The sequence below is a fragment of the Oryctolagus cuniculus genome, chromosome 9 (assembly GCF_964237555.1).
Source record: "Oryctolagus cuniculus chromosome 9, mOryCun1.1, whole genome shotgun sequence".
Taxonomy (NCBI): Eukaryota; Metazoa; Chordata; class Mammalia; order Lagomorpha; family Leporidae; genus Oryctolagus; species Oryctolagus cuniculus.
This window is the reverse complement of record NC_091440.1, coordinates 37,765,373-37,790,568: the sequence shown is the minus strand read 5'-3', so window position 1 is coordinate 37,790,568 and position 25,196 is coordinate 37,765,373.

Sequence of the window (25,196 nt, the reverse complement as noted above, 5' to 3'; positions counted from 1 at the left end):
CATATTCAGGGTTTTTCTATGACCCTCCTGGCAAATGTGTACATCCCAAACACTTCCAATTCCATTTTTCAATAACGGTAGCCCCTAGAGATTGCAGGTTTCCTGAATAGAGGCTCTGCAAAAATTTCTTCTACCAAGTAAGGTATCTGACACACAGTAGTAGTTTATTAATTGTTACTTGAATAAATAAAGGATTCCTAGACCCCTGGGTGCTCCCCCATCCAAGTTCTAATGTGGAAATGTAAATTTCTGCCTCATGCCTTATGTCAACTACTCCTTGAAGTTATCTGGATAAACTAATAAGAAATGTTTTTTTTTTTTAATTAAGTTGACATTCTTTGAAACATTTAAAGCCTTTGGAAATAAAAAAATATAATAATAATTTTATGGACTACTAACATAAATGATTTAAGGTACCTTAGGAAAGGATTGAAAAGCCAAATCATCATAAAGGAAAAGAATGGCCTCAAGTTTAAATTACATAGATGGCAATCTTAGGTATTTCAGATGAAGGCTGACTGTTATCCATTCTACTATCAGCTAATTTTTATTCTCTCTCAATATTCTTGGTAGCTTTCCATCCAATACCACCTCAATGTTTAATCATTAGCCTTCTTCATTTTTTATGCCTAGTTTAATTTTACAAATGACTATGAGACAATAACTGTTAAAGGCAGGAAGATAATTATTACCTGTTCTATCTATTTTGACTTGCTACTGATACTATAGAAAATACATGAGCTAATGTAGAACAAAAGAAGAAAGAATCTGTATCCAAAAAAGCATGACTTTGAATGTCACCTCAACTACTTACTAGATCTGTGAATTTCTGCGCATATCCTTCCTCTGAGCTTCAGTTTTCTTATCTTAAAAATGAGTTTAAAAATACCTATAGAAGTGGCCTTGGATTGACCAGTTCTCCTCCTCATCTGTAGTTCTCAAGAATAATTGTAAAATGCTCTGGGACTGCAACATCCTAAGATAAAGAGGAGCTGGCCAGAACGGCCTGGGCTCAGTTCTAGTTCCAACTAGAAATGGAATAACCTTCAAAACTGTAACCCAGAAGTTCATGGTGATCCTAGGCTATAAAGCCCACAGTAGGCTGAATGGTTGTGGGTTCCTCAGTTGTGGTACAAGTAAGGCACATACTTAAGATATTTGATTCACACCGGGTAGCTTTCCTGAGCCTTGGGATACCAACTCACTCTCATTCCTAGACATCTAATCTCCCTTAATGCCTATCGGTAAATAATAAGCTCACTTCTGTGACATGCAGTGTGTATATGTGTTCTGTCCCACCAGATTCACACGAGCAGTAGATATCCAAGAGGCAGTGGGCTGATGTGGCAACCAGGGAAGTGAATCTGCTTTAGAAACAAACCAAAACAACTATCAAAACAACTAAAACTCCCAAAAGAATTAAATGAGGTAACATTTGACGTATCCACTATGTGCTTTTAATACAAAAGGTCTATAGAGTAGAATTATCTGTATTATTATCCAAAACAGTGACTAAACATGCTGTTAAAATACTAAACTAAGGTCAACTATGTCATTTTTCATTGAAAATGAATACAAATTACTTAATATATTTCAATATCTTAATTTGTGAGATGATAGTTATTATGTGAGTACATTTCAGTGATAAATAAAATATTTGATAATTTATGAAGTTGGTTAGATCAGTAGTCTCAAAAAATGAACTTAAGTCAGAAGTAACTTTAAGTCACTCTAGATATTTAGAAGGTATCAAAGGAAACCATGCATGCTAGGTCCTTTAACTTAATTCTGTTTGGGCTCTGTCCTATGAAACATCCTAACACAGATCAATAAACGAAAAGAAACTTGGGAAATAGAGACAGGATGCAGCCAGTGATTTTTAGAGAAGGCTACATGGGACTTTGTCAGAATGGAGTGGGAATGGAAGGGAGTGACGGGGGCGGAGGGGAGGAGAGGCCAAGGATATTCTACTTTTAGTTTTTACTCCATAAACAAATAAAGATATAAAAAATAGGGTACATAAACTCCATGGGTGATAATAAGGTAATGGCGGAGTATGGATTAATATATGCTTTTATCTATAATCCAAGAAACAAACCATATAATACAGAAAGATATACATTATGGTGGCAGGTGTTTGGTCTAACAGTTAAGACACACATGTCCAAATATTATAGCGCCTAGGTTGGATCCCTGGCTCCACCCCTGACTCCACCTTCCTGCTAATGCAGACCCTAGAAGGCAGTAGAGTCAAGTAATTGCATTCCTGCCACTCACACAGATCTGGATTGAGTTTCTGGCTCCCAACTTCTGTCCCCAGACTTGGGCTGCTGCAGGCACTTGGAGAACAACCACCACATCAGAACTTTCACTTGTGTTCCTTTGTTCTCCATCTCTCCCTATCTTCCTGTGCGTATGTATCTCTTTCTCCCTTCCTTCCTCCCTCTCCCCCTCCCTTTCAAATCAGTAAAATATTTTTAAAAAGTATTTAAAGCAGTCTGTGGTACTCAGCCTTTGTCTGTGAGAGAAGACTGGGGAACCTGGCAATGTGGAGAGTTTGACAGCACTGCCCTTAAGAGTGCGGTTGCTTTCAGAGGTCTGCAAGGCACTGCAGTTTACATGTGCCTACGGATTAAATTATTTAGTTTGAACCAAACTAGTCCTCACAAAATAGACCACGAACTAGAAAGATTTCTACAAACGCACTAAGTATTGAGGGGACACTAATAATCAAAGTATAGACAGTAGGCTCTCTCAAGTGCCTGCAGGTCTCAGCTCTCCCACCTTAGGGGTCAAAAACCCAAGTTCTTTGTCCTTTGGATCCCGGAATTCGCACCACAGCCTGCAGCCTCCCACGGAGAAGGATGCCGGCGGCTTCCTGGGTCCTGGATCCTAAGGATCTCTCCTGGCTTCCCAGCTCGCAGACAGCCCCTCTTGGGACTTAGCAGCCGCCATCAACAGGTTGGCAATTTGTCATGAGTCCATGCAGCCAAGAGTCTGCCTTCATTTTAGTCTTTTTTGAGTTCGCACAACTACGTTCCAGCATCCCTGAAGAGCAATTCCCTGATCATAAAAATTGAGTGTGCTCCCTGCCGTTTCTCACAACCTGGACCTATTCACTAGCTAGAGGATCCCGCCACAGGAAATTTTTCGTAGCTCCCTGCCACCGCATGCGCACTCAATCCTGAGCTAGAAGTCCCGCCTTTTTGGGCCAAGAGAACTTTGGGAGATCCTTGTTGTTAGCAGTAACTTCAGGAGGAAAAGGAGGCTGCTGGGGGCCCCTTGCACCTGCACACCGCAGAGCGCGGGAGTTTGCGGAGCTGGGAAGTGATGCGCCAGCACTTCCAGCACGGCCTTGGCGCCTCCACCTCAGTAACATCCAGGGTCTATCCCAAACCTCCCAATGGTCTCCTGGGAGCATTGGGAATTAATCTCCTCTCCAGGAGTCCAATTCCTATCTTAGCATCAAGGTAGCTGAGACAACAACGGCGACAACAGCGCTTCCAATTATCTAAATGGAGCATCGAAGTGCTCCTCCCGTCTACCCCGCCATTATTATTTTCCCTTATGTAATCGATGAAAGGCACTAATGGAGCATTTTTCCCTTTGAAAAAAATCACACACACACACACACACACAACAACAACAACAACAACAACAACAAAAAACCACAGTATAATCTTAAAATATCTTATGCCTAGAAACACCAGGGAAGTTTGTTGAACAGATAGCTTCCCTGGCCTCCCAAAATGCTGATGTATGAAGTACAGTGTGGGTTCTTGGAACTGGATGTTTTTATCTTCCAGCAATGATCATTGGACTGCTCCTTAAGAAACACTGCCCTTTGAGAAACAGTGACTTGATCAGCTCTTGTCCTGATGGTTGATGTACAATGTAATACTTTATCCATTTTAGTATTTTTTTTTTGTTCTAGTACCATTGGTTGAACTCTGTAATTAACACACAATTATTCTTAGGTGTTTAAATTTGAACTGAAAAGTGATCCCTGTTAGGAATTTGGAAAACATTATGCTGAGTGAAATAAGCCAATCCCAAAGAGACAAATACCACTTGTTCTCCTTGATAGGTGACAACTAACTGAGCACCAAAAAGGAAACCTGTTAAAGTGAAATGAACACTAGGAGAAACGGTGACTTGATCAGCCCTCACCCTGACTGTTGATGAGCAGCTTAATATGTTATCCATCTTAGTATTTTTTTTGTTTGTTCTGCTTAATACTTTTGGTTGAATACTGTAATCAATACACAATTCTTCTTAAGTGCTGAAACTTAACTGAAAAGTGATCGCTGTAAAATATAAGAGTGGGAATAAGAGAGGGAAGAGATGTGCAATTCGGGACATGCTCAAGCTGACTTACCTCAAACGGTAGTTAGAAACATACCAGGGGATTCCAATTCAATCCCATCGAGGTGGCATGTACCAATGCCATCTCACTAGTCCCAGTGATCAATTTCTGTTCACAGTTGATCATAATGAAAGGACTAAGAACCAAAGGGATCACATAAACAAGACTAGTGTCTGCAAATGCTAGCTGATAGAATAAAAAAGGGAGAGAATGATCCAACATGGGAAGTGAGATACACAGCAGACCCATAGAATGGCAAATGTCCTAACAGCACTCTGGCCTCATAATCAGCCCTTAAGGCATGCGGATCCGGCTGAAATGCCCATGAGAGTATTTCAGGCATGGAAAGCCAAGACACTCTGGGGGAAAAAAAAAAAAAAAACCTAAATGAAAGATCTCTGCGAGTGAGATCCCAGTGGAAAGAATGGGTCATCAAAGAAGGAGGTACCTTTCTCTGAAGGGAGGAGAGAACTTCCACTTTGACCATGGCCTTGTCTAAATGTGATCAGAGTCGGTGAACTCAGGGGGCTTCCATAGCCTTGGCAGCTCATGACAAGAGCCTAGGGTGATTACCGAGGCCATAAACAAGAGTGTCAATTTGTTAAGTCTACAACAGGAGTCACTGTGCACTTACTCCTCATGTAGGATCTTTGTCCTTAGTGTGCTGTACATTGAGATTTAATGCTATAAGTAGTACTCAAACAGTATTTTTCACTTTATGTTTCTGTGTGGGAGCAAACTGTTGAAATCTTTACTTAATGTATGCTAAACTGATCTTCTGTATATAAAGAGAATCGAAAATGAATCTTGATGTGAATGGAAGGGGAGAGGGAGTGGGAAAGGGGAGGGTTGCGGGTTGGAGGGACATTATGGGGGGGAAGCCATTGTAATCCATAAGCTGTACTTTGGAAATTTATATTCATTAAATAAAAGATAAAAAAAAAGAAACACTGCCCTAAAAAAAAAAAAAAAAAAAAAAGGTAGAGGAGTCCACGTTGTAGTTTAGTCAGTGAAGCCTGGACCCGTGACTCCAGCATCACATGTGCTGCCAGGTCCTGTCCTGGCCACCTGGCCATTCCACTTCTGATCCAGTGTGCCCTGCTAATGACCTAGAAGAAGCAGGGGAGGATGGACTAAGTGTGTGGGGCCCTGTTCCCACATGGGAGACCCAGAGGAAGCTCCTGGCTCCTGGCTTTCGCCTGGCCCAGCCACAGCCATTGCAGGCATCTGGGGAGTGAACCAGCAGATGGACGGGCTCTCTCCTTGTCATTCCCTTTCTCTCTGTAACTTTGAGTTTCAAACACAAATAAATATTAAAAAAAAAAAAAAAAAAAGAAGCAACCGGCCGGTGCCGCGGCTCACTAGGCTAATCCTCCACCTTGCGGCACCGGCACACGGGGTTCTAGTCCCGGTCAGGGCGCCGGATTCTGTCCCGGTTGCCCCTCTTCCAGGCCAGCTCTCTGCCGTGGCCCAGGAGTGCAGTGGAGGATGGCCCAAGTCCTTGGGCCCTGCACCTGCATGGGAGACCAAGAGGAAGCGCTTTGGATCATCGTGGTGCACCGGCCGCAGCTCACCGGCTGCAGCGGCCATTGGGTTGTGAACCAATGGAAAAGGAAGACCTTTCTCTCTTTCTCTCTCTCTCTCACTGTCCACTCTGCCTGTCAAAAATAAAAAAAAGAAGCAACCATAGGCAAACATCAGTAGAGAAACTGACATTTATTTTGTTGTAAGGACTAGCTCTTTATCAGTCACCTTATGAAGAGATGTTCTAACATATCCAATACATTACTCTCTCTAAAAGTTAATATTCTGTCATTGAACAGAACGTGCTTTTGCACATTAGTAAATAAAATACGATTAACCAGTGACTGAAAGGTAAACATATTTTTCTAAAATCTTTTGGTGTATGTTTTATGGTAATGACATTATTGAGCTCATACATTTCCTAGTTCGTGTTCTGAATACTTTACATATGTTAACTCATATAATCCATATGACAACTTGTAAATCGATATTATCATTGAATCAGTATGTAAACAGATCACGTAACTTACTATTGTGTTAGTCTATTTGTGCTGCTACCACAGACTATCTGAAATTGTGTAATTTATAATGACCAGAGTTTATTTCTCACTGTTCTGCAGGCTGGGAAGTCCCAAGGTGAAGGTGCTGGCAGGGAGAGATGTTCTACTGAATTCTCCCATGGCAGACAAGAAGAGCAAGCTATCCTAGCAAACTGACTAAACACTGTGTGAAGCCTCTTGCATAAGGACCTTAATCTTATTAATGAGGAAGAAGCCCTCATGACCTAATAATCTCTTAAAGGCCCAAATATTAATACTATCACATTAGCAACACTTGAATTTTAGAGGCAACACAAACTGCAGCATTTACTGGGGGTTATATATTCTGCAGGTAGAAATATTTGTCCAATCACAGTTCAGAGTTCATACACTAAAGCTAAGGTACACATATGCAAATATACACATTATAGTGCCACCTTTAAAAAAAACTAATATCAGTAGTTTATCTAAAAGTAATTCAGCTCAATGTTTTAGATTCAAGGTACAGAATATGCTTCCACAAAACACATCACTTTCACATATGGATTATTTTGAGCTGGAGGCAATTCAAAAGAAGCAGATAGTAGAAAAGCTTTCTACCCTCCTCCTATTAGCCTAAAAGCAGCAAATAAATTTACAAAGCTGTCCCTTTGCTCCTCTTTACCAGGACAGACAATTTTAATCACCAGACTTTAGACCCTTATCAGTCCGAAGACAGCACCTGCGGAGTCCACATAACAAACTTTGCTCATTAGCCTTTATCTATCATTGCTTCCCCAAATATTTGTCTTCCCACAATTTGCCTAGAGACTGAAAATCCTTTTCCTTTGTCTTGTCACTTCTCTAAAACTGTATTAATCTTTGTTGAAGGTGCTGTATAAGCAGGAGTGCTAAGCCACCTCTTTCAGAGTTGCTTTTTCCTCCGTGTTCTCTCCATATATGTATTAATAAACTTCAGTTGGTTTCCTCTTGTCCATCTGTCTTTTATTATAGGGAGTCAGAGGCGAACTTAGATATATAGAGAGCTGCTGAGTTTTTTCCCCCTACAAGACTGTAGAGAAGAGATGCTTGGCAAAGCAGTCTGATAAAAGAGCAACAGGCTTCTCCAAAGCTTTATCTGCCTGCCTCTCCTAAGCCAAGAGTTTCTAGAGATGAGAAGAAATGGATGCACCAAGGTCTTGGTCTTTGTGAGAGACAAGTAGTAGATAGCTTTCTTTTCTATGAGCTGATGAGAATCTAGACACCGGAATCAAACATCTAGGGAGACCATGAAAATGCTTTGATTTGGAAACATGTTGGACTTTAGAGAACCGAAGGTTCTCTAGGAAGCACTGCACACCAGCCCTATGGATATCTGACTACTCTTCCAGACCCCAGAAGGCCTAGAAGTTAGACAACTTGAGTTGAGTCCTCTCTATCCAAAGGATGGAAAAATGTGAGATAAATATATATGGCAGTTAATACAGAACACACAAAAATGTACAGGAATGAAACAGACATCTTTTGTTATGATTGCTGTGGTTAGCCCTCATTCATACACCAGTGGAACTATGGTCTTCCTACTTTTTACTTGTTGAATATTATGGTTAATGGTGAGTTAAGCCTGGGATTATAAAATGGATTGAAATTATGTTGTTGCAAAAATTAAAGTAAAAAGGAAAGGAAGGAGGGGGATTGAAGGAGAGAGAAGCAGAGAGAGAAAAGTGTGACTATCTTCTTGGAATTGTGCCTGTGAAATACATGAAAATTATGCTCTTTATGTTAATAAAAATTCAAGAAAAATTAAAGATTGTAACTCACAACAACAGTACACAGAATGAAATCCCTTTAACCAGATAATAAGCACAGTGTGTTCTTTATGATAACGTCAACAATAAAATTAATGACTTTTAAGAAGACAGAGATGATCTTGAGAAACAGAACATATTTTAGGTGGAAACCTGCCTGCTACAGTCATCTCCTCCCTTTCCAAGCCACTATAACAGACTAGGGATCCAGGGACAAAGAAAACTCACAGCCCCTCTAATGGGTTCCATCAATAAGAAGCTAATAAGAAAAAAAGATACACAATCCACCTAAGTTAGGGAAAGGGGCATTCATTTTCTTTTGCTGCATAACAAATCACGACACAAGAGCTTAAAATTGATTTCTTATCTCCTAAGTGTCTGGGCAGAGCTTAGCTGGATTCTCCACTGAGCATCTCACAAACTGAAGTCAAGATGTCGGCCAGGAATGTGATCATATCTGAAACCCAGGGTCCATTTCGCAGCTCATTTGGGTTGTTATCAGAATTGAATTCCATTCAGCTGAATAGACTAAGATCCTTGTTTTGTGGTTGGTTGTGTACTGGGAGTCCTCTCAGCTCTTTGCCACATGGCCCTCTTCTAACATGGCTATTTATTTCTTCAAGGCTATCAGAAGAATAATCATAGGAGCCTCTTCTCAAATAACAATCTAATCAAAGGGATAACTATTCCAATGTATTAACAGGCTTCCACGTTTAGGACAAGTGCATTATCATAGGCATGTAATACTCAGAGGGAGAGAATTTGGGGGTCATCTTAGATTTCTGTCTACCACAATAGAAAGAATGCAAAATCAACAAAGAACAGGTTGAGTAGCCCTTTCTCAGAAATGCCAAAACTCAAGCGTTTCCAGACACTAAGATGCCTAACAAATCATAGGCTGAGATTTAGGCGTGTAAGGAGTACATAAAAAGGGAGAATAAAAGAACTAAGTCCACTATGGATCAACAGGCGCAAGTATTAAGTTATATCTCTCTCTCTGTCTCTCTCTCTCTCTCACACACACACACACACAAAGAGATTAAATGATTAACATAAAAAATTTAACCTCAGCATAAATCAAAGACTATGCATTTAAGACTATAGTCAGGGGCAATTGTTTGACCCAGCAGTTAAGATGCTGGTTAAAGTTCTCGTGTCCAACACTGGAGAGCCCAGGTTTGATTCCCAGCCCCAGCTCGTGATTGCAATTTCCCTGTCAAGGGAGAGACCTGTGTTGAATCCTGGTTTTCAATTTCAGTCTGGACCAGCCCTGGCCATTTCATGGATTTGGGTTACAAATTAGTGGATTGGGGACCAGCCCTGGCCATTTCATGGATTTGGGTTACAAATTAGTGGATTGGGGTGTGCTCCCTTGCTCTTTCCATGTTTATCTCTGTATGTATCTTCATCTCTCTGCGTGCTGGCCAAGTAGCAAAAACAAACAAAACTGCAATTATATGCTATTTAGACCCTCTAAAGTAAACGTTTATTAATATAAAAACTTTATTTTTTGTAAGACTTGGTGCACAAGAATGTAAATTAAAATGAACATATGCATAAATCAGGGAAACATTTGTCTTTTGTGGACTGGCTTATTTCACTAAAAATAATGGTTCTCTGGTAGTAATTAACAAACAGAGAACAAAAAATTTAATATATATGAGTGAAATTGACATTTTGTAGTTTGATTATTGTTTACAGCCCATCTATACTCCTGAGGAACAGTGGTTTTTCTACTTACTATTTGTTGAATTCTTTATTTGGAGGAGGGTTAAGCTTGGGATTATAAAATAAACTGAAAGCATGTCATTGTAAAAATTAAAAGAAAAAATAAGGAAGGAAGGTGGAGAGAAGGTAGGAGCATGGGTGGGAGGGTAGTATCACTATGTTCTTAAATCTGTACATATGAAATACACGAAATTTGGTCACCTTATATAAATAAAAAAAACTTAAAAAGATGACCATATCCACGAACTGCTGCTGAGACTTAAGTGGAATGACATTTCAAGAAAATAACTGTGCAAACTGTTTCCAGAAACTAGAAGTGTTTATGTTTTGACTTCCTAACTACTTCTCCAGGATTCTATTTTAATAAACCTCTTCACCACAGGGTTACAATAGGATATGAAAGCACATAAATGTCCCATGACATATGATTAAGTACATTTAAGGGTCACTTATACTATTATGCAACCATTTAAATATGATTTTTTGTGGCCTGGCATGGTGCAGTGTTGTGTTGCTGCTTGTTACAACAGCATCCTATATTGGAGCCCTGGTTTGAGTCCTTGCCACACCACTTCTGACCTAGCTACCTGCTAATGAGCCTGAGAAAGCAGTGGATGATGGCCCAAGTGCTTGGGCCCCTGGATTGATTGGAGCCCGGGATTGATTTCTAGGCTCTTGGTTTTGATCTTGCCCAGCCCTGGCCATTGTAGACATTTGGGGAATGAACCAGTAGATGGAAGATCTTTGTTCCTCTATTGCTCTGTCATTCTTTCAAATAAAATAAATCTTTTATGTGTGTTGTTAAAAATTTTAATGATACTTAAAGATTTTTTAAAAAAAATATTTATTTATTTATTTGAAAGGTAGAGTTATGGGAAGGGGGAGAGCTCAGTGACAGTGAGAGAGAGATCTTCCATCTGCTAATTTATTCCCCAGGTGGTCACAACAGCCAGGGCTGCACCAGGCCAGGAAAAAGCTAGGAACCAAGAGCTTCATCAGAGTCTCCCATGTGGGTGGCAGGGTCCTGAACACTTGGATCAACCCTCTGCTGCTTTTCCCAGGCCATTTACAGAGACTTGTCTCAGAAGTGGAGCAGCTAGATCTTGAACTAGCACTCATATGGGATGCAGCAATTCCAGGTAGCGGCTTTTCACCCACCATGCCATAACACCAGCCCCTAAAGATGCTTATTATATAATGCTAGTGAAATATGCTATCTAAAATTCCTACTTATAGCTAAACCGTAATATTAAAAATGTAACAAAATGCTAGAATAAAATGCAATAAAATAGTAACAATAGATATACACCGAATTTTTTTTTTAATTTTACTTTGAGAGAATAATATTTACAGGATTTGTTAAGTTAACTCAGCTGCCTGTATATCCCTTCAATCCATGCAAGTTTTGTGATCTATTCAGAAGTTACTTATTCATATCCTACAAAACTATTTGCTCTTTTTTTGATTAAATTTAGTATATTTAAAGAAATTATTCCCTTCTAATGCCATATTATATTACTGGTTTCTCAACTGAAGTCTTAGCAATAACTGTCATAACATTTTCTACTCATGTATAAAAATTTTCAGGTTATGTAGCAACCATTTATATTGGATGATTTTAATACACAGAAACTTATGACTACAAATATTATTCTCTTACATAATCTAAAAATTATGGAAAAATTTCTGCCTTTGCTTCTTTCTTGATTTGGCTCTCATTTTTTGTCCTCTGTTTGCAGATTTGTATGGCAATTTTATGAGTATTAATGTTGTTTCTTCCAACTATGAAATTCAGATTTAAAGAAAGAGTTGGGGTCTGGCAATTCTTCTTCCATGGTTACCACCAAGTACAGGCTAAGCCCTTGCCAGGAACTCATTTTATTTCATCACCATTCACATACCCTGCTGTTTATTTCTCATGGCTTTATTCTCTTCGAGTACCTTAACCACTGACCAGAAGAACTGAAATCACCACTGGTAAGTTCTCTATCACCCACAATCCACCAGTCCTTGCATCTTCTTTTACAACACTGGAGAATTCAAGTTAAACAAATAATTCATTCATACTTGCTTCAGCAGAAATGAATAGCCCTCAGTAAATATATTTATCAAAATTCCATTAACAATTTTAACCATACAAGCAAGGCATGCAAAAATGTTTTATTAAGATGATAATTACTTAAATGGACATAAAATAACTTGAAAAGATACTTTTACATGAATGTAGTTTCCTGGGACCATCTCCTGTAAACTGTTTCATTAAATCTGTTTGGGAACAGCGGATCAGCACTTTAAATAAGCACTGTAGCTGATGCTTATGTGGGTGCTCTCCAGGGACATAGTGCAAAGCACAACTTTCACTTTTCTTAGACACCAGAACCTAGAACAATTGAGCACCTTCACCTTGTCTAACAGATTCTATATCTGCAAATAGCCTGCTTCAAGTTCTCCTTCTCAGCATTGCTGGTGATTGCTTTGTTAAATTGGGGGGGGGGACTTTCCATTTGATAATTTCTGAGTATTAACAGAAGGAAAACGAAAATACTGCTTCCTAGGCAACTTACACTTACTACTTAACAGAATACTTGCCAAAACCCACAACTTCTCCTTCCTTGCTGTAGCAAGCAGTCTCATAACCTCTTCTTGTGACACCTGGGTCACAAACATCATTTATTGCATTCTTAATGGGTAAGCAGCTTTCAATATCTACATTTTCATGGTCAATTATGTCAGATAACTAGCAGTTATTTCTGATTTCCTGAATAAATTTAAATCAAGGCACCTCTGCTTTGTTTAACTTTAATGCCTGGCTCATGGAATGCAACACACTCAGCTTCCCCTTCTTCTGTCTCTTTTCACTGTATTTTGTAATTTTTACTATTTTCTTAATTATCCAAATCTGTATAAACTGCAGGTACATTTACAAACCCTTTCCAAGTCAGCCTAACTTCTATACAAAGCTTGCTTACTATTAACACCTAAAGAATAACAGGATATCCCTTAACATCCAGGATTTTTTTTTTTTTTTTACAGGCAGAGTGGACAGCATGAGACAGAGAGAAAGGTCTTCCTTTTGCCGTTGGTTCACCCTCCAATGGCCGCCACGGCTGGCGCGCTGCGGCCTGCGCACCGCGCTGATCCGATGGCAGGAGCCAGGTGCTTCTCCTGGTCTCCCATGTGGGTGCAGGGCCCAAGCACCTGGGCCATCCTCCACTGCACTCCCTGGCCACAGCAGAGAGCTGGACTGGAAGAGGGGCAACCAGGAAAGACTCTGGCGCCCCGACCGGGACTAGAACCCGGTATGCCAGTGCCAGGCGGAGGATTAGCCTATTGAGCCGTGGCGCCGGCCAAGGATCTTTTCAATCACAACTTGTGTTTCCATTATATAATCAAAGCAGATTGTATAAAAAATTGCCATAATTTTCCCCTGTGTCACTCAAATATTTCATTTCCTCCAATGGTTCTGTATCCAATAAAGGCAAATTCTGTTTTAATTTATGGGATAGCATTTACATTTGAAAAAAACCTTTCATTTATAAAATAGTCTCCTTTTCTTCTTGATATCAGGTGACTGATGTTTGCAAAGAAGGAGTATTCCACTGGTTAGGAAGAGACTGATAAGCTAGCTTAGGTCTTCATAGACACCACAAATATAAAGCTATTTCTCACAAATGTACATTAGGTGCAGTTGAACATTCTATGTAAAATATGCATTCCATCAGCTCACCAATATCATCTTTAAGCTAATGTACTCATACATTTCTCAGGAGAAAAATGACTTCTGTGATGAACTTTAAACTAAATAACAAAAATATATTGCACTTTCAAAGTATATGATACTGCATTTAAATGTATCATCACTTACAAATATTATAAATACTAGTGACTATAAATATGATGAATATAAAACAACTGGGAAGTGTTTTCCCTTGCAATACAGCTTAAATCAGAGATGATCCCAAGATTTTTCAGCCAACTTTAATTCTTGGGAAATCTTCCTGAAACTGCCAAGACAAAGCAAGTGAACTGCAGTCTTGTAGAGCAGATGGGAAGACTTCCCTGTGAGCCAATGGTCTGCATTCAAGTCTCTCTCCTCCTCATAGCGTCAGCTATTTAACCTGTGCACGTGTCTGTGCCCATACCTGTGCAATGATGGTTATCAGTTTCTATCTCACAGGGTGGTTGAAAGGCTTTGATGATATAATTAAGTTATGTATCTTGTATGTGGCTATTTTGTATGCACATGTGTATTTTATGCATGGATATCTGTATATTTTGTACACCTTTGTTTTCAAAAATAACTGCAAAGAAAATGTAAAATATAATCCTTGCTGGGAGAATACGGTGGCACAGCAAATTAAGCTGCCGCTTGGGACACTTACATTTCATACGTTAGTGTCTGGAATCAAGACCTGCCTCTGCTCCTGATCCAGTTTCGCTAATGTATATCCTGGAAGGTAGTAGTGATAGCTTGAGTTCTTGGGTCTCTGCAATCCACATGGGAAACTGGGATGGAGTTTCTCACTCCTGACTTCAACCTGGCACAATCTCGATGTTTCAGGCACTACGGCATTGAACCAGCAGACAGAAGAATGTTGTCTCTCTCTCTCTCTGCCATTCAAATAAAAAAATACATGAAACTTTAAAAAATCCTTTTATATGCATTATGGTTATTTATTGTTATTATTTGTATTAAGTATGACTGTTGACTATCGAAATTTCCCAAAAGTGATTAAATTAGGGTGTTTGATTTTGTTGCTGAACTGGTTTCTGAAGAAACATGTATTTCACTTCTTTAGTCTATAGTCAAAGTTTCAGATAAAACGCAAATCTGAGGATACCTTTGAAGTGTGGCTATCATTTAAATTATTTATTCATTTTTATTTATTTGAAATGTAGAAAGAGAGACAAAGACAGAGAAATTTTCCCTCTGCTGGTTTATTCTCCAAATGTCCACACCAGCCAGGGCTGGGCCAGGCTGAAGCCAAGAGCCAAGAATTCCAGGTGGGTCTCCCATGTTGGTGGCAGAGGCCCAAGTTCTTGAGCCATTACTTGCTCCCAATTGATTTCTAGTAAGAAATAAGAATGGAGATCAGGCCCTGGACTCAAACTCAGGGACTAAGATATGGAATGTGGGCACTGCAAGGGATGTCTTAACTCCTGTGGCAAAACAGCTGCCCCTTTTTGCCAAATTGCTTTTAAAAATAGACCGCTCAAGAAATTCCAAGCATTACTGATGATGATGGTGATAATGATAGTGGTCATATGTAATCTACCTACTTTGCATTTCACCAGTTGTTGGGAGTCACTCTTTTTTTTTCACAAATAATGGGGTTTTAGTCCCCATTCTCTGTTTCACAGGTTCTCCCACCACTGTAGACTCACAGACAGACATGTGCATGTGATACCATTACACTCTCTGGGTTGTTTCCACTCAAGTATGTATGTAGCCTACCTTTAGACAACCAAAGTACAGCCAAGCTCAAGAGGAAGCCTTAGGAAAATGGAAGATCACTATAATGCAGGGGAAGAAAATGTAACTCCCTCAGTCCCTTCACACCCTTGTGTGACCCCTTGATCTCCTTAGCCCCACACAAGTTCTCTTTAATCCTTCACTTGCCAACATATTATGGATATTGAAATATCTCTTCCCAAATGAAGTTCCTCTGGACCATATCCTGTCCGTGTCCTCAATCAAACACTTCAATCCCAGACAAATCTATCTCCTCTCTACTGAAATGATAGTCTATGGTGGAGACATCCACAGAAAACTATTGTAATAATCAAGGCTATTTTGCCCAAAGTTTAAAAAGCACCACATGAAAGTCAAAAACAAGTTCCTCTTCACAATCTTGTCTATATTTTAAGGAGAAGTTTACACTTGAATTTCTTGTAAGTCTTTCAATATTCAATGAACAAACATGTAGAGGAAAGAAAGCAGGAGGGAAAGAGAGAGAGACTGCCTATCTGACAATGACAGATATTACTTTTCATGAGGAATCTAGATGAAAGTCACATTTAGGGGAAAGTATACTTAATTCTCATGAGGAAGTCCCTTTATAAGTATAAGCCCAACTTAACACTGAAGTCTGAGGCATCCATATTTGAATTTCTTCGCTGACCCTGGGTTTCCCAAGTACCATAGATTCAATATTTACTTTATAACTAGTTGTTAAAACTTATCCCTCCCACACAAAAGAGTTTAATGCCCAGACAAAATTCCTTCTTTAGCTCTAAAATTTAGAAATTGTTTATGACCTCCCAAATCACATTTACTAGCTTCAATCACTTTAAGATTTGGGTGTTCAATTTTATAAATATGAATATGGATTCATATTTAAGTAAATATAGAATACAAAAAAATTCTTAAAAATTGTTATTTGACAAGGGATGCAAGAAGCATATATTCATGCAGTTCATGAGAGACTCTTCTAACTACCCTATGAATTCTAATAAATATAAGATTATATATACATATCAGATATAAACATATAAATATGGTTGAGAAATGATGAGTGCCAACTAATGTTCCCTCCCCCCGCCATATCCCAAAATATATTTAAGTCAAAGAATGAGGCAGATTTTAAGATAGCTTCTTGGAAGAGCATATTTGTTCTAATTTTTGGTGAAAAACTGCATTGTCTACTATTATTAGACAACTCAGACTACTTGTTAATTAGATATAAAGTGAGCATATTGAGAATTACCTATATTGTAATTTTGAAATTGAAAATATCAGGACTACAGAAAAAAATAATAATTCTGGAACAAGTGGTTATAGCCAGATACAGTCACAATGGAAATACTCCTCCAAGGACCAAAAACTAGAGTGCAAAAGATTATCTATGGACAAGTTTAATTTACAATCTAAAGTAAGTGCCCTATGGCCCTATGAGAATCTTACCTCCCTCAAATAAAGTTAGTGTGTATAGAACTCTTTTTCAATGTGTCCATAAGAGTAATGAAGTCCCACAAAGCATATGCTACCATGGGTAGATCCTAAAGGTCCAGCAAGGATGTCTTGAGATCAAGAGCTAATAAAATAAAAAGATCGCCTTAAAAATTATGTAGGAGTATTGGAAACCCCCTCTTTTCTGGACAACTACTAATAATTAAAAGTTTTGTTGTATAATCAAAAGGAAAAGCTTTAGTCCAAAAGGGTTACTTATACCACTACAATCCAAACATTACCAGAAACATTTGACCTTCTAGAATCTTAATATTAACCACAATTATCTAAGCAAGAAACTTTTAAAAATTATAGTTTACTAAGGTGTGATGTACTTGTACTTTCCCTCTTGTACTATAACACATAGAACAAATTTATTGGTGTTTTTATTCTAGAGCATTTCCTTTTCTTTGAAGGCACATTTACCACTTATACCACATATCCATCATAAGATTTCCACAAATGACACAACAGAAGACACAGAGTATATTGAACAGCTGTGCAATTTAGCCAATCTATTGATATGATGCCTTTAATATATGTTATCTCATAAGAAAATAGTAAATATGAAACAGATCTTTATGATTTTGGTTTTAAGCTATGCTTTAAAGAAAGGTGATCACATAACTTTCTAACAATTCTGATGTTGCATATAACCCTACTCCTCAAGGAAAATTTTCTCAGGGAAAATTTTTATCGTAAGTTACATTAGGACATACTCATGAACTCTTCAATGATACTCTAAATTTAAATGAATTTTTAGATTATGAAAATAATTTCTATCCTATGCCCTCTTAAATATTTAACTTAATATTTATTTATGTAAGAGTGAACCAAATTTTTTCTTTTCCTTAAAATTCAAGCTTTTGTGGTAAGATAGAACAGACTATTTGAGGAGGCTACATAACTTTTACAAAGACATATGATATTGGTCATCTATGAGTGTGGCCTTCTCAGAAGGAAAATTTCATTATCAATGGACAAAGAAAATGCTTCTTTGAATTGTGTGTTGAAGCTTAGCAATGGCTTGCTTCTCTCTAGGTCAGTTACCATATTGCTCACAATAACTTCCCCATCTCTCCCACGAGAATGTCCTGGCTTATGCTGATTGATTACATTTTTAACTGTGTTAGAAGTAATGCTTTTTTATGGATGACAAGCAACGAATCCCTTCAATTATTTCTTTATTAATGTCATTCTTTCCTTGTGTAGCTGTCATTACCAATCCTCTCACTAATGCTCCCTGTTGTAATTCCAAGAAGAGTTGGGCTTTTGTGATTTGATGAAATATGTTTGTTTCAATATACTGAATTTATTTTTCACTCTACTAAGAAGTAGTAACTATTAATGGTTTCTTTGAGAATATTTTTACAGAGATGTCTAAATATGGTCATGTTTCTAGCTATCGGTAGTACCTCACTAGTGAGAATGTACATGACATTAACATGGTAGCTCTGTGGATGCACACAGTTAATAATGCTTAGCAGCTGTCTCCAATTCAAATAGTACTAAGTGGTCAGACCAGGACTGACATGCAGAAAATATTCAAGCAAGTCTACATAATTAAAAAGTATCAGAAAAATTAAACTTAAGGACTTATGCATCTCCACATTCACTATCTGGGTAATTGTCACATAATCATATAATAGGTATGAGTATACTTCAAAATTTTCAAGGAAAATATAATTACCAGATAAGTTTTTTGATAAAGAAAATCTCTGAGATTCAGGCTGGGCATTAGTGGTTTAGAAACCACTTGAGATTCCCTTGTTTCAAACCTGAGCACTTGAGATCCAAGTCCTGGAACAGCTTCTTTTTCAAAAAAGTTTTTAAATTTTTAAAATTTTATTTAAGTTATACAAGTTTTATATATTTCATATGTACAGATTTAGAAACATAGTGGCACTTCCTTCCCTTAACCTTGTTCCTGCCCACATGCCAACCCTTTCTTCCCCTTCCTCTAGCATTCTCACTCTTAATTTTTAAAAAGATATTTTCAGTATACTTAATGATTATATAGTAAACACTAAGGAAAAGGCTTCAACAAATACTATGAAGAAAAAAAAAAAAGCACTGCTCCTCAACAGAAGACAAGGGCTATAAACAATCATAAAATCTCAAAATGTCTTTTTCATTCCAATACATTACATTTCAGGTTCTCTGTTACCTCAGATCAGGGAAAACATATGATATCTGTCTTTTGGGACTGGCTTATTTCATAAGTATAATGGTTTCCAGTTGCATCCATCTTGTTACAAAAGATATACTATAATTTCTTTATGCAGTCTACTGATGATGAATATCTGCGTTGATTCCATATCTCAGCTATTGTGAATTGTGCTGCAATGAACATGGGGGTAGAGATAACTCTATCTTATACTGATTTCTTTTTGTTTGGGTAAATTCCCAGGACTGGGATGGCTGAATCATATGGTAGTTCTAATATTAAAATTTCTGAGATATCTCCAAACTGTCTTCCACAGTGGCTGCACCAGTTTACATTCCCATCAACAGTGGACCAGGATACCTTTTCCCCCACATCTTCACCAGAATTTGTCATTTGTTGATTTCTATATGACAGCCATTTTAACTAGAATGAGGTGAAATCTCACTGTGGTTTTGATTTGCATTTCCCTGATCTCTTCTGTTGAGCATTTTCTCAAGTGTGTTGATTTGGATTTCCTCTCATGAAAAAAATGCCTGTTCCATTCAGATCTGGTTGAAGAGGCCATGAGAGTATTTCAGGCATGGAAAGCCAAGACACTCTGGGAAAAAAAAAAAAAAAAAAACCTAAATGAAAGATCTCTGCAAGTGAGATCCCAGTGGAAAGAACGGGCCATCAAAGAAGGAGGTACCTTTCTCTGAAGGGAGGAGAGAACCTCCACTTTGACTATGACCTTGTCTAAACAAGATAAGAATCGGAGAACTCAGAGGGCTTCCATAGCCTTGGAAACTCATGACTGGAGCCTAGGGAGATTACTGACGCCATAAACAAGAGTGTCAAATTGTTAAGTCAACAATAGGAGTCACTGTGTACTTACTTCTCATGTGGGATTTGTCCTTAATGTGTTGTCCAATGTGAAGTAATGCTAGAACTAGTACTGAAACAGTATTTTTACACTTTGTGTTTCTGTGTGGGTGCAAACTGATGAAATCTTTACTTAATAGATACTGAATTGATCTTCTGTATATAAAGATAATTGAAAACGAATCTTGATGTGAATGGAATGGGAGAGGGAGTGGGAGATGGGAGGGGTGTGAGTGGGAGGGAAATTATGGGGGGGGGGGGACCAATGTAATCCATAAACTGTACTTTGGAAATTTATATTTACTAAATAAAAAAAAAGAAAAAATGAAAATGCCTGTTCAAGACTATTTGTATATTTTGTTGAATTTTTTAAGCACTTTATAGATTCTGGATGTTAACCATTTATCAGTTGCATAGTTTGCAAATATTTCCTCACATTTTGTTGGTTGCCTCTTCACTTTGCTGAGTATTTCTTTTGCATCACAGAAGCTCGTCAGCTTGATGTAATCCCATTTTAAATTTTGGTTCTGGGATCTTTTCCAAAGAAGTCTTTGCCTATACCAAGGTCTTGGGGGAATTTCCCCAATGTTCTCTTCTAATTTGATGGTATCAGATCATAGATTTATATCCTTCAACCATTTTGAGTAGGTTTTTGTGTAAGGTGTAAGATAGGGTTTTCATACTTCTGCACACGGAGATCCAGTTTCCCCAGCACCAATTGTTAGAGACTGTGCTCACCTCAGGGATTTATTTTAGCTCCTTTGTCAAAGATAAGTTGGTTATAGATGCATGGATTGATTTCTAGAGTTTCTATTCTGTTCCATTGGTCTACATGTCTGTTTTTGTGCCAGTTTTGATTATAACTGCCCTGTTGTGTGTCTTTAAATCAGGTATTGTGATTCCTCTGGCTTTGTTTTTGTTGTATAAGATAGTTTTAGCTATTCGGGGGATCTTGTGTTTCCATATTAATTTTAGCATCGTTTATTTCTAGATCTGCAAAGAACGTTCTTGGTATTTTGATTGGTATCCCATTGAATCAGTAAATTGCCTTTGATAGTACAGACATTTTGATGATGTTTATTCTTCTAATCCATGAACATGGAAGGTTTTCCCATTTTTTTAATGCCTTCTTTTATTTCTTTCTTTAGTGTTTTGTAATTTTCATTGTATATATCTTAGACATCCTTGGTTAAATTATTCCAAGATATTGGATTCTTTTTGGAGCTATTGTGAATGGGATCTGGAAAAAGAGGAGAGAGCAGGATGAGGAGAGAATGGGTGGGAGGGTGAGTATGGTGGGAAGAATTACTATGTATATAAATGTTGTATTTATGAGATACATACAAATTAAAATTACATAAATAAAAAATTTTAAAGTTCTTTCTCAGCCATGATGCTGTCCATGTAAACAAAGGCTATTGGTCTTTTCTTGTTGATTTTATATCCTGCCTTTTTATTAAAGTCTTTATGAGTTCCAATAGTCTCTCAGTGGAGTCTTTTGGATCCCCTATACGTAGGATCATGACATCTGCAAGTAGGGATAGTTTTATTTCCTCCTATCCAATTTGTATCCCTTTGATTTCTTTCTCCTGTCTAATAGCTCTGGATAACTCTTCCAGGACTATATTAAACAGCAACAGTGAGGGTGGGCATCCTTGTCTGGTTCCAGGTCTTGGGGGGATGCTTCCAGTTTTCCTATTCAATAGGATGCTGACTGTGGGTTTCTCATAAATTGCCTTAATTGTGTTGAGGAATGTTCCTTCTATGCCCAATTTGCTTAATATTTTCATCATGAAAGGATGTTTTATTTTATCATATGGTTTCCCTGAAACTATTGAGATAACCATATGGTTTTTGTTATTCAGCTTGTTAATTTATTATACCCCATATATTTATTTGCAAATGTTGAACCATCCCTGCATACCAAGGATAAATCCCACTGGTCTGGGTGAATGATCTTTCTGATGTTTTGTTGGATTCAATCAGCTAATATTTTGTTGAGAATCTTTGCATCTATGGTCATCAGGGATGTTAGTCTTTAGTTCTCTTACTCTGTTGCATCTTTTTCTGGCTTAGAAATTAAGATAATGCAGGCTTCATAGAAGGAGTTTGAGAATTTCTTTCCATTCAATTGTTTTGAATAGTTTGATAAAATTTGAAATTAGTTCTTTAAATTTCTGGAAGAATTCAGCAAAGAAGCTGTCCAGTCCTGGGCTTTTTTGTTGCTGTTGCTGGGATTGTCTTTATTACTGAAACAATTTCCATCTTTGTTATTGGTCTATTTAGGTTTTCTTTGTCTTTGTGATTCAATTCTTGTAGATTGTATGTGGCTAGGAATCTATCCACTTTTTCTAGGTTTTCCAATTTGTTGGCATACAGCTATTTATAGTAATTCCTGGTGATACTATATTTCTGTGGTATCTGCTGTTGCCTTTCCTTTTTCATTCAGATTTTACTGATTTAGGTCTTCTTCCTCTTTTTTTTTGGTTAGTTGTATCAATGGTGTATCAATTTTATTTTTTTCAAAAAACCAGCTATTCATTTCACTGATGTTTTATAATTTTTAAAATTTTACTTTATTCTCTAATTTTACTTATTTCTTTCCTCCTCCTAATTTTGGGTTTGGTTTATTGTTGTTTTTCTAGGTCCTTGAGAGATGCATTGAGAACTCATTTACTTGGTATCTTTCCAATTTCCTGTGTAAGCACTGATCGTTATCAACTTCACTCTTAACACTGCTGTTGCTGTATACCATAAGTTTTGATTTGAGGTACTGTCATCTTCATTTGTTTCCAGAAATTTTTTGATTTCTCTTTTGATCCCTTCTATGACCCACTGTTCAATCAGGACCATGTTCTTCAGTCTTCACGTATTTGCATTTGATTTTTCAGTTGTTGATTTCCAGCTTTATTCCATTGTGGTCAGAGAAGATGCATGATATGATTTTTTTTTTTTTGAATTTGCAGAGACTTGTTTTATGGCGTAGCATAGGTTTATTCTAGAGAAAGTTCCATTCACTGCTTTGAAGAATGTGTATTCTGCCACTGTGAGGTGAAAAGTTTTATAGATATCCTTTAGGTCCATCTGGTCTATAGTGTTGATTAACTGCTGTTTCCTTGCTGTTTGTCCATTAACAATTCTTTTAAATGCCCTGCTACCCTGTACTTGGGTGCATATACATTTATAATAGTCACATCTTTCTGTTGAATTGATCCATTAATCTTTGCATTATACCCTACTTCATCTCTTTTAACAGTTTTTATGTTAAAGTCTATTTTGTCTGATATTAGAATGGTAATATCAGCTCTTTTTGGTTTCTGTTAGCAGGGAATATGTTTTTTCCATCCTTTTACTTTCAGTCTGCAGGCATCTTTGTTGGTGAGGTGTGTTTCTTGTAGGCAGCAAATAGCTGGGTCTTGTTTTTAATCCATTCGTTCATTCTGTATCTTTTAACTGGAGACTTGAGGCCATTTACATTCATGTGACTATTGATAATAACAACCTGGCCCTGCCATTTTTCCATAAATATTTCCATTGCTTACTTTGGATTTCTTTTGTTCTTGGGGATTTTCTGCCTAATATCACTTCTAATTCCAGCATTCTGCTAAGACACCTTTGAAGGCCATTGGTGATGGCTCAGATATTTGGGTTCCTGTGATCCAACTTGGAGACCCAGATGGAGCTCCAGAATCATGGCTTAGGTCTGCCTAGCCCTGGCTATTGCATGCCGTTTGGCAGTGAACCAGCAGATAGAATATCTCTGTCCATCCACCTCTGCCTTTCAAATGGAAAATAACAAAAATATTTTAATTTTGAAATTCATACATAATTTTTCATAATATACTTTTTTTAACTTTTATTTAATGAATATAAATTTCCAAAGTACGGCTTATGGATTACAATGGCTTCCCCCCCATAACGTCCCTCCCACCCACAACCCTCCCCTTTCCCACTCCCTCTCCCCTTCCATTCACATCAAGATTCATTTTCGATTATCTTAATATACAGAAGATCGGCTTAGTAAATATTAAGTAAGGATTTCAACAGTTTGCTCCCACACAGAAACATAAAGTGAAAAATAATAGATGATTTTTTAAATGATGATGAAATCAGATCAGACCTATTGTCATGTTTAATCCCAGCGAGAGTCAAGTTGGGAATTGATAATTTCTTCTTCTTTTTTTAACAGAAGATCAGTTTAGTATACATTAAGTAAAGATTTCAACAGTTTGCACCCCCATAGAAACACAAAGTGAAATATACTGTTTGAGTACTCGTTATAGCATTAAGCCTCAATGTACAGCACATTAAGGACAGAGATCCTACATGAGGATTAAGTGCACAGTGACTCCTGTTGTTGACTTTACAAATTGACACTCCTGTTTATGGCATCAGTAATCTCCCTATGTACCAGTCATGAGTTTCCAAGGCTATGGAAGCCCCTTGAGTTCTCCAACTCTTCTCTTGTTTAGCCAAGATCATAGTCAAAGTGGAGATTCTCTCCTCCCTTCAGAGAAAGGTACCTCCTTCTTTGAAGACCTGTTCTTTCCACTGGGATCTCACTCACAGAGATCTTTCATTTAGTTTGTTTGTTTTTTTTTTTTTTTTTTTTTTTTTTTTTTTTTTTTTTTTTTTTTTTTTTTTTTTCCCAGAGTGTCTTGGCTTTCCATGCCTGAAATACTCTCATGGGCTTTTCAGCCAGATCGGAATGCCTTTAGGGCTGATTCTGAGGCCAGAGTGCTGTTTAGGACATCCGCCATTCTATGAGTCTGCTGAGTGTCTCGCTTCCCATGTTGGATCACTCTCCCCTTTATTTATTCTATCGGTTAGTATTAGCAGGTACTAGACTTGTTTATGTGCTCCCTTTGACTCTTAGTCCTTTAATTATGATCAACTGTGAACTGAAATTGATCACTTGGACTAGTGAGATGGCATTGGTACATGCCACCTTGATGGGATTAAATTGGAGTCCCCTGGTATGTTTCTAGTTTTGAAGGTACCTTATATTACCTACCATTTAAGTGAGAGGAAAAGGATGCTTAGTGAATTTTCAAGGTCGCACCTTGAGTCCGAAGATCAAGCTCTTCTCACTCAGTGTCATGTTGGTTGAACACAATATCCATTGAAAATAAAAATCAATATGCACAGTCTCTTTTCTGAAACATTATAACAGTATTTAATTATATACTGCATTGTAGGAGAGGCTAATTTCAAAGTTGCCATTTTAGCATCAGTGTAGAGAGGAACAAAACAGTTTTTTTTTTTTTTTAAATAA